The sequence below is a fragment of the Octopus bimaculoides genome, chromosome 5, assembly GCF_001194135.2.
Source record: "Octopus bimaculoides isolate UCB-OBI-ISO-001 chromosome 5, ASM119413v2, whole genome shotgun sequence".
Classification (NCBI taxonomy): Eukaryota; Metazoa; Mollusca; class Cephalopoda; order Octopoda; family Octopodidae; genus Octopus; species Octopus bimaculoides.
The window spans coordinates 24,808,770-24,818,673 of record NC_068985.1 but is presented as its reverse complement, the minus strand read 5'-3'; the positions used below and the strand labels follow the sequence as shown (position 1 = coordinate 24,818,673).

Sequence of the window (9,904 nt, the reverse complement as noted above, 5' to 3'; positions counted from 1 at the left end):
AAAGTTATGACCTTCCAAAGTTGGGGGATACAACTCTGTAGTTATGCCATCAATGTTTTGTAAATATACCACGATGTGAATGATTGTGTTTACTTGCACGTGTATACGTTTGAGAGAGCAAGAGAGGAAGAGGGGGAGAAATAAATAGAGATTGAGAGCAATGTGTATGTTGTTGTCACAGGTCATGTATGCGTGGTTGTGTGTGTTTTTATGTATCTATGTTATGAAAAATAGGTAAAGAACACTGAGATGAAAGTTTAATCTGATGTTGTATGTAGCACTGTCTCTCTCTCTCCCTCTCCAATTCTTACTCTCTATATTTTTATGTTGAGCGCGTGTGTAAGAATGGTGTTCCAGGTAGAAGGGATGAAATATAAAAGTTGCTAGAAACAACAGCCAAATCTCCCTTAAATCACACAAAGTAAACGGAATTTTAAAAATCTAATTACTGCACTGGAAAGTTCACATCAAGAAAATTCCATTGATGTAAAAATTTTTACCAAAAAGTGGAAAATGTGGATTTCTATAAACATTCAAAAAGGCTTCACACAGACACACAACTTCAGAGTTATATATTAAGATATATACACACACATACATACACATATATATGTGTGTGTGTGTGTCTTTGTGCCTGTGTGGCACTACTTGACAACAGGTGTTGGTGTGTTTATGTCCCCATAACTTAGCAGTTTTTCAGAAAAAGACCGATAGAATAAGAACCAGGCTTAACAAATAATAACTACTGCAGTTGAGTCATTCTACAAAAAATTCTTCAAGGCTGTGCTGATGATGATGAAAATCTATCTATCTGCCTGTCTGTCCATATGTATACATATATATGTATACACACACACACACACACACATATAAAAGAAGTGAGGACCGAAATCCTTCAAAGAGATGTCAAGCATCCAAGTCCACCGGTATAGTCCAACCAAAAAATATATATAAAAAATATATATTCAGTATTTGCAGAAACAATAAATGGAGTATAAGGAAAAGAATTGAATTTATATTGGATCTGTACCAACCTGGATAATGAATTCAAATTGTCTACAACGACAATTTTTTTTCCTTTCCTTATACTTCATTTATATATATATATATAGTTCGAATATATTAAAAAACAAAGACAGGTGTTGGAACAACAAGCAAGTGCATTAGTTTGATGCTTGGGAAAAATGAAAAAGTCTTTTATATTTTGAGCCTATGCTCTTCGACAGAAAGGTATAAGAGGATGAAAAGAAAACTTGTTGAGTTCAGTGGTCCAATAGTTATTACATGCATGTGAGGAAGTATGTGGCTTAGTGGTTAGGATGTTGGACTCCTGATTGTAAGACTGTGGTTTTGATTTTTGGACTGGGCATTGTGTTGTGTTCTTTCTTCATTTCACATTGCTCCAGTCCACTCACTTAGCAATTCTGCTAAGGTCTGGTATCCTGTTCAGAAGCTGGGGGAAATTATTAACCACAGAATCTGACCTTATGAGCCTATGGCTCAGGAGGACATTTGGTCCTTTCTTTTTTTTTTAATCCTCTCACTTGCAGTGATATACAGTTTGGGGACTGGTGTAGATCTCAAAGCCAATTTTGGCATTAGACTTTATTGCTACATATCTTTCCCTCCTTCCCAATAGTGATTAGTGTCTTTATCTGCTCATAACTATTACATAGGCACCTGAAACGATCCATGAAAGAATGGTCTGTGCTACCAGGTAGATCAACCTTGTTATTGACACACTTCATTGAAAAGGTTGCAGTCTTGTAAGCTGCATGGTGACCTCACTAGTGCTGGTGTCATAATAACAAAAGAAAAAAGCACTCAGTTTATGTTATTTACTGGATCCAATCAGAAAACTTGCCGAAGTAGACAGTGGAGCATAATGGAGCCACTTGGTGTTGGGATTGTACTTTTTTTGTCACTATCTAAAAATAGCCACAATAACTGAATTGATGATAATGAGTTTGGCCTTTTCATTTACCTCCCCTTTTCTAATGATTGAGTGCTGAAACTGGCACATTATTGCACTATGACCAATACCAGCAATTCTTGCATCTCTAATTCAGCCTTTTGTTTTCCTTCACTCTGTGTAAACTACAATCAATGGGAAATTACATTCATATATTTCAGACTTAGTTCACCAATAATTTATTTGTATTCAGTGTATATTAGCATTGGAATTATTATTAGAAGTTTAGTATTGCAAGTGATAATTGAAGAAAGGTCAAATTAGAACTTCCTTTGTTGCTTCACCTTCTTTTTTATCCTACGCAATAATACAACATTAAGACTATTTTGGTGAGAACAAGATTAGTGGAGAATAAAACACATTGAGAGGGAGCAGATGGTCAAATTGATAGGGCAACAGACATTCAACTAAAAGGTTAGCAGCTCTTATCCTGACATCTGTTCTCTGCTTTGTATCAATGGCCAAGACATTGTGGTAACTTTTTGAAGTCAACCAAACTGTAACCAGACAACCTTAAAATAGCTTGCTTAGAGATTAAAATAGAACATTTCACTATGGAAGCTGAAGCTGCTTGTATATGATCAAATCACACTCTACTGTCTTAAACAGTGAAAGGATATATAGTAAAGATTGTTTGCCAACATAGCATGGCAGTCCTGGTTTAGGACTAATGTTGCTGTAATTTAGCCCCTGGAGGCATTGTCTCCAGCTGGCTATACGACACGATCTGTGTCCTTATATTTTCGAACAAGGGAATATAAGGACACAGATTGTGTCATGTAGTCAGCTGGAGACGATCTCTCCTGGGGCTAAATTACAGCAACATTAGTCCTAAACCAGGACTGCCATGTTATGTTGGCAAACATTCTTTACTACAAAGTACTGTTCCTGAATATCGTACATTGTGAAATTTAGAAATAATAATTTTCTAGTGAAAGGATACATTAGCTATTTTCCATTCAGCTAAAAGAAACAAGAGGGTCATAGCTGTAATGCTTTTGATCGTAAGGTCTGTTTGATCAGAGAGCTGACATAAGGATATACAACAATGATTCACTGCAGTCAGCAGTAACATTTTAGAATTGCTGAGAAAGTTTTGTTCAAACACAGTATTTGAGTTCAGTTTCTTATGTCAGCATAACCTGAGTAAGGAGTAGGCTGCCTCAGATATGGAAATTTTTAGGGTTGTTCCTATGTATGGCTCAACATGATATAGGACTCTCTTATCACAGTCTTCATAGTGAGTTCTCCCTTCAGGTAATATCGTTGATACTTCAACTGGAATAACTCTGTGGAGGTTCAATTCACATGGGTGTTGCACATCCGTTGTTGTTCCTGTTAGTAAAATCACACAGAACAGTTTTACAGTTAAGGTGCAGGTGTCGTGCCCTCATCTTACAAAATAACATGTTTTCAGTCAGTATATTTTGAATTTTTAGAGCATTATCCTGTTCTTGCTTTAATGTTTCTTCTGAAAACGTATAGGACTGTTAGTTTATAGTTCAGAGGTTACTGTCAAATCATATTCTGGTTGTTGTTATTCTTGTTTATCATCTTTCTAGGTTAGTCATGATCGAGCAGATCTATGATCCAAAGTTGTTCATTATCTAATGTAGTTCACTTGAATTACATTATCTAATGTGTCCTTCCTTATTTTCTTTTTCTTTTACAAATAGCATGGTGTGATTCGAAGGAGATTTGACTGTTATTTCTAGTGGCTTGATTGACACTATTAAGGTACTCATGACTCCTCATTCTTTTGGTATTCTGTATTACTATGAAAATGTATGTGATTGTGTAAAGGTACTAAGAGAAAATAAACTTGACAATGTTAAACAATGTTAAAAACTTTCACATTTAAACTATCCATATCAGGCCCAAATATTCCACTTGTTTTATGTTCAGCCTGACAAGATCTGGCCTATTACACCTACCATACAATGTCATTCTAATATAAACAATCACATCATTGATATCCTGAAACTATGAGATAATGCATAATTAATTCAAAACAATGTAAATTAATAAGCATTACATTTGTCTGAGTAATGTGAATGTTAAAGGGTCAAGAGATTAAATTAGCCGCCACGATAGCTGAGTGTTCTTGAACCTGGATACATGAACTCATAGAGACATGCAAGGACAAATGCTGAGTGCATGAAGTTTGTAAAACTGCTAGAACTTTTTAAGTAATCACAACCAGCTAAATGCAAACTGTGTCTAGGAAATGTGTGGAGAGCCTTTTGCTGTTTCCATACACTTAATGTGCACAGGGTTTTTGGCAATGTTTATAAGCAAAAACAAATTATATGCAAGACTGCCATCAGTTGAGAATGATGTGTGTATATGCCTTTGGGAAACTTTGCTTGGAACAGAATTACTTATTAGAAAGAGCCAAGCTCATCCATTTCATTAGTAACATTAAATTATGTGAAAATTAATTTCTTACACAGACACAAGGCCAGAAATTTTGGTGGAGTAAATAGCTGGTTGTATCGATCTCAGAATTTGACTAGTGCTAAATTTCATTGACTTCTGGAGGATGAAATATTAAGTTAACTATTACACGACTTGAACTTTTCAAATTAAATTACATCAATAGCAAAAAATACCTGTTTATTCTATAATATTCAACCATTGTAAATAAAATTTTTCACACAGAGTACATCAGCCCTACCAAACATGATGAAAGGGTATGCTGGTGGAAAAAGTGAGAACCCTTTTACTAGTGTATTATAAAATGTTCTGTTTCCAGCTATCTGCATTCTGAATTGAAACCCTGTTGGGGTCAACTCCGCCTTTCACCCTTTTCTGGTTAATAAAATACGTTTAGCTGCAGTGGATTAGTGGAAATATTAGAGCATCAGATGAAATGCCTTGAGTTATTTGTTCCGGCTCTTTGCCATCTGAATTCTTGGGTGACTTGGTCTGTGAACTGGTTTAAGCCTTTAGCATTCACATTACTCTGTCAACTGCAATACATATTTATTCACATTGTTTTGAATTAATCACCTATTATCTTGTAGCTTTAAAATTTCAATTATACGATTGTATATTTTTAGAATGACATTTTGGGAGGAGTGTGATAGGTAGGATCTGGCCAGCTTGAACATAAAACAAGTAGGATATTTTGGCTGTATATGGCTAGGTTAAATTCTAAAGGGTTAAATACCATCAACTTAGTCCTCAGGTGCCTTTAGTGGAACTCCGTGTGTTTTGATCCTAAATGCTTGCAGTAGAACACCCAATTCTACACTCTTCTACATTCTCCTTGACCATCACAGAGCAAAAATTACCTTTTATTTGCAATGGCTTCTCCATTCTCCAGCATCCTCTTAGATCTTATGAAAGCTGTTTACATTTTACGTTACTTAATAGATTGTGTTTTATTTTCCTTCTGATCTCCTCAGTTGTTTTGAGGAATGTTTAGCTTGACCTGTTATTTCGTTATTCTAAATAAATGATGGCTAATCTAGTTCAAGTCTCACTACTAGATTCATTTGTACTATCAGTAAAGATTGAGATTGCATCTGCTGTCACTAATGGGCAACTTCTTATACTAAGAATCCTACATTCAACATTCCTTAATGTTCTACAGATATTTAGAGTGAAAACAAGTTGAGCTTATAAGATACAAGATAAGCCTATAGATAAAAAAGAAAGGGGAGGGGGAGGAAAGGAAATCAACTTTCTATAGAAATTATGTTAATTTACTGTATATTTAGTGATTAATTAAAATATAGTTTATGAACTATGAATGCATTTCTCTTGTAGTTTATGTAAATAAATCTACTGCATACTTACTGGTGCACCACCTATAAAGGCTTAAATGATTGTAATTACCCTAATATTTATTTCAGTCTGGCACTTATATTATGGTAACATGCATGCACACGTCTCTCTCTTTCTCTCTCTCTCTCTCTCTCTTTCTCTCTCTCTCTTTCTCTCTTTCTCTCTTTCTCTCTCTTTCTCTTTCTCTCTCTCTCTCTCTCTCTCTCTCTCTCTCTCTCTCTCTCTCTCTCTCTCTCTCTCTCTCTCTCTCTCTCTCTCTCGTTGAGTGCAGAAGACATGAAGGCTCTTTTGTGTTCTCTTCTGCCAACTTGTTTTCTGGTATCAGGGGTGATCTGCTGAAATACTTGGACTTGTGACATTGTTTTCACTTGGTTCCAAAGAACCTGTTTTCTTGTTGGTAGGTGGCAGGAATTGGATTGGGCTTTAACATTCCACTACATTCATCACTAACGATTAAATTTTATTTGTCACCCTTGAAAGATGTAAGCTAAAATGGGCCTGACTTGGAGAGCAGAGATTTGGAACAAATATCACAAAACATTCTGTCCAATGTTTAATGACCCTGGCTAATAAATATGAAAGGCTTTCACTCTCAGTTTTATCCCTGAGTTCTTTATCCTAAGTGTCGGGGCAGAGCTTCTTTGATCTTGTTGCATCCTTTGAATGTATGATAGGCTTCTGCACAGTTTCTGTTTACCATATTCCACTCAGTCCTAAGTTATAGTAACAGATACCTAAGGTAAACAACATTTTTCAATAGAGCATTGTTTGCTTTCAATAAAAAGAAAACTTATTCATCATCATCATCATCGTTTAACGTCTGTTTTCCATGCTGGCATGGGTTGGATGGTTTGACAGGGGTCTGGGAAGCCAGGAGGTTGCACCAGGCTCCAGTCTGATCTGGCAGTGTTTCTGTAGCTGGATGCCCTTCCTAACGCTAACCACTCCGAGAGTGTAGTGGGTGCTTTTTACGTGCCACTGGGACAGGGAACAGAGGGGTTTGGCATTGACCACGTGTGGATGGTACTTTTACGTGCCACTGGCATGGGAGCCAGTCAAGGCGGTGCTGGCATCAGCTCAGTTTCGGATGATACTTTTTACGTGCCACCGGCACAGGTGCCAGTCAGGGCAAGGGGGCTGGCATCGACCATGTATGAATGGTGCTTTTTGCATGCCACTGGCATGGGGAGCCAGACAGGCAGGGCTGGCATCAGCCACAACTACAATTTCCATTTGATTGTAATTTGATTTAATTTTGATGTTGATGATGTACTCTACTCAGTAGGTCTCCTCAAGCACAGCATGTCACCCTACGATTCAAGGTGCTTTGGAGTCGGCTGGTTATATGACACTGGTGTAGATTACAGCTGTGAACTCACTTTATTTGCCGGGTCTTCTCAGTCACAGCATATCTCCAGAGGTCTCTGTCTTTCGTCATTGCCTCTGTGAGGCCCGACGTTTGAAGGTCATGCTTCACCACCTCATCCCATGTCTTCCTGGGTCTCCCTCTCCCACAGGTTCCTTCCAACCTGCGGATATTTTTCATTTATAATCTAAGGAATTATTTCATTCTAATTTGATATTCTATTTTGATGTGATATTATTTTTCCCATTTCAACTTATCTCTCCTTTTCTTTGTGATCCTCTAATGAATTCTGCTAGGTTTTTGTTTATATTCTCCAAGTAATAGTTAGAATTTGGGTCCATTAAGAATATTTTTGTATCAACCATTTTAGTACAGTCATATCAACATTGCTTTTTTTATGTTCAATGACTCGCTAACAAGTCTCTTTTTCCTTCCCACATAATATGAAAACAAGGTCACTTGTTTGATATCTGATGTTACTATCTTCTCTGTTTTATGCCAAATGCAATGAATAACTCCATTTCTAGAGAATAGAAGCTACTTTTGAATTTATACGAAGTATCACTAATAATGTGTTATTGTCTTTTATTCATGACATTCACCAGCAATATTCATATTTTTGTTTTGTTTTAGTTGCATAAATTTGTTCCTATAAACTTAAGCATGCTTTTGACAAATACTATTAAATTTTGATTGTTGCTTTTGCAATTAGATAAATTAGTTTAATTACAGGATTGCATCTCATCTCTCTGAACAATATCTCTCACCAGTTTAACTCTTCTAATATAATAAATGCGAATGTCTGTGTGTTGGTGTGTCATACTTTTTCAACTTTACTCCTTGAGGCCATAGCCCAACATATTATGCCATTTTGGAATCAGGCTGACTCCATGAATAAATTAAAAACATTCCAGGCCGAATCCGGACCCGCAATCCTGAAATGCGATTGTTTCTGGCGAGTTTTTTTATGTGATTTTTTGTGACAAATTTTTTTGTAAAATAACAATTTTTATAACTTTGGGGAATAATTGAAATTAATTGCGAAATCCAGCGATTATTTTTGGCGATTTTTTTTTTTTTTTTTTTTTTTTATTTAAAAAAAAATTTTTTTTGTGATGAATATGATCATCATTGGGATATGACTCTGGAGGAAGCACTTGCAACAAATTCTCCAAAACAAGTCAGGGGTCTGTTTGCAGATCTTTGCATTTGGGGTCAGTAGCTTAAAAGCTATATACTAGCTTAAAAGCTGCCTGACAGGGCAACTTTTAGGCTAATACATATATAAATTGACCATATCCAGCCCAAAATATTCTACACATTTTGTGTTTAAACCAGACAGAACTGGCCCCTCACCTACTCTGCAATGTCATTCTAAATATAAACAATTACATCATTGAAATATCAGAGCTACAAGATAATGCATGATTAATTCAAACCATGAATATATGAACATAATATTTGACATTGTAATCTGAATGCTAAATGGATAAGCGATGCTATCAAATTTATTCTTTTTCCCTACTTCTGATTTTGTATCAGAGGAAAAGGGAGTCTGTGTGTTGTTTCTAAGCCTGTTAGAAATGGGAGTCAAATCTCTCAAATTATTTCATATTGTTTTGCAAAAGGAAAGGACATATTGGTGGTGTAGGCAGCAGAATAGACCTGACTGGAAAACATTTGATCATGAATGTGCTCAATTATGAGTGGGGGTGGGTGCATGTAAAGTTCTTGGTTTGGGTAAATGAAAATACAGGAGGTTCAGTTAATTATGATTTTATTCAACCTATTCCCCTCTCAGATTCACACACTTATTGCAGCTGTCCTTCAGTTTTCCTAAGCCGTGTAAAAGAACTCAGAAGGCTGGGCCTCCAACCAGGCTCTTTGCAATACCCTTAAAGCCAAAAACATTTCAACACCTTCTTGTAGGGCATTTTTGTTAGCTTTCCGTAAAAAAAAGACAAGAACAAACATGATTGTGTTCACTTTTGCAACCATGTGCTTCTGGGTTTAATTTTTAGTTATGTGTCTGCTACTATAGCTTCTGCCAACTTGTTCCTCTTTCATTACTAGTGATGACCTTCAAAAAAAAAAAAAAAGTCTGGGTCAATTTTCAACTGTTCTTTCAGTTCATGACATGCATTCAGTTGTGACTGCTTTTGATCTTCTGTGAGCAAGCGAGGCACAAATTTGTGCTGCAACTCTTTTCATTTGTAATTCCTCGCTTAAAATTCGTTGGCAGGAACTCCAGGACACACCAATCATATCAATAAGTTTGGTGATGGTCCTCCAAGATCAGTTCATGAATTTCCATGGAATTTTCATTCGTTCAGGAGGGCAATAATTGTCCTGAACGGGGTTGGTCTTCAAGCAACAAGTGGTCATTCCTAAAGTATGGAAACCACTTGTAAACTTGTGTTTTGCTCTTGGCAGCGTCCTTGCAAGCTGTTTGAAGCATGACAACTGTTTTGGCTGCTGTTTCCCCAGCAGAAAACAGAATTTCACCAGAGCATGCTGTTCCTTTGTTTTCGCCCATCGCAAAAATTGACTAGCAGGTGAGGAGCACTGCTGAACAAAAATGCATCCTGTGGCAGTATGACACTGCATTATGCCACTGGTCAGCAGACTGATGTCTGAGGGTTGCATCAGGTGGCTTCTAGCAACAGAAGCCTGAACTACAACAGCTTTATCCCACAGAAAACGTTTCCAGTTACTTTTGGGTACCCTCTTGTTTGTGTGTGTGTGTATATATATATATATATATATATATATAT

At 36.6% G+C, this 9,904-nt stretch overlaps 1 protein-coding gene across 6 annotated transcripts in view; it reads left to right on the top strand.

The window, feature by feature from the left end:
• Nucleotides 1-9,904, top strand: part of LOC106870742 (arf-GAP with Rho-GAP domain, ANK repeat and PH domain-containing protein 1) — a 303,403-nt gene that overhangs the window by 157,118 nt on the left and 136,381 nt on the right. The window lies entirely within an intron of this gene.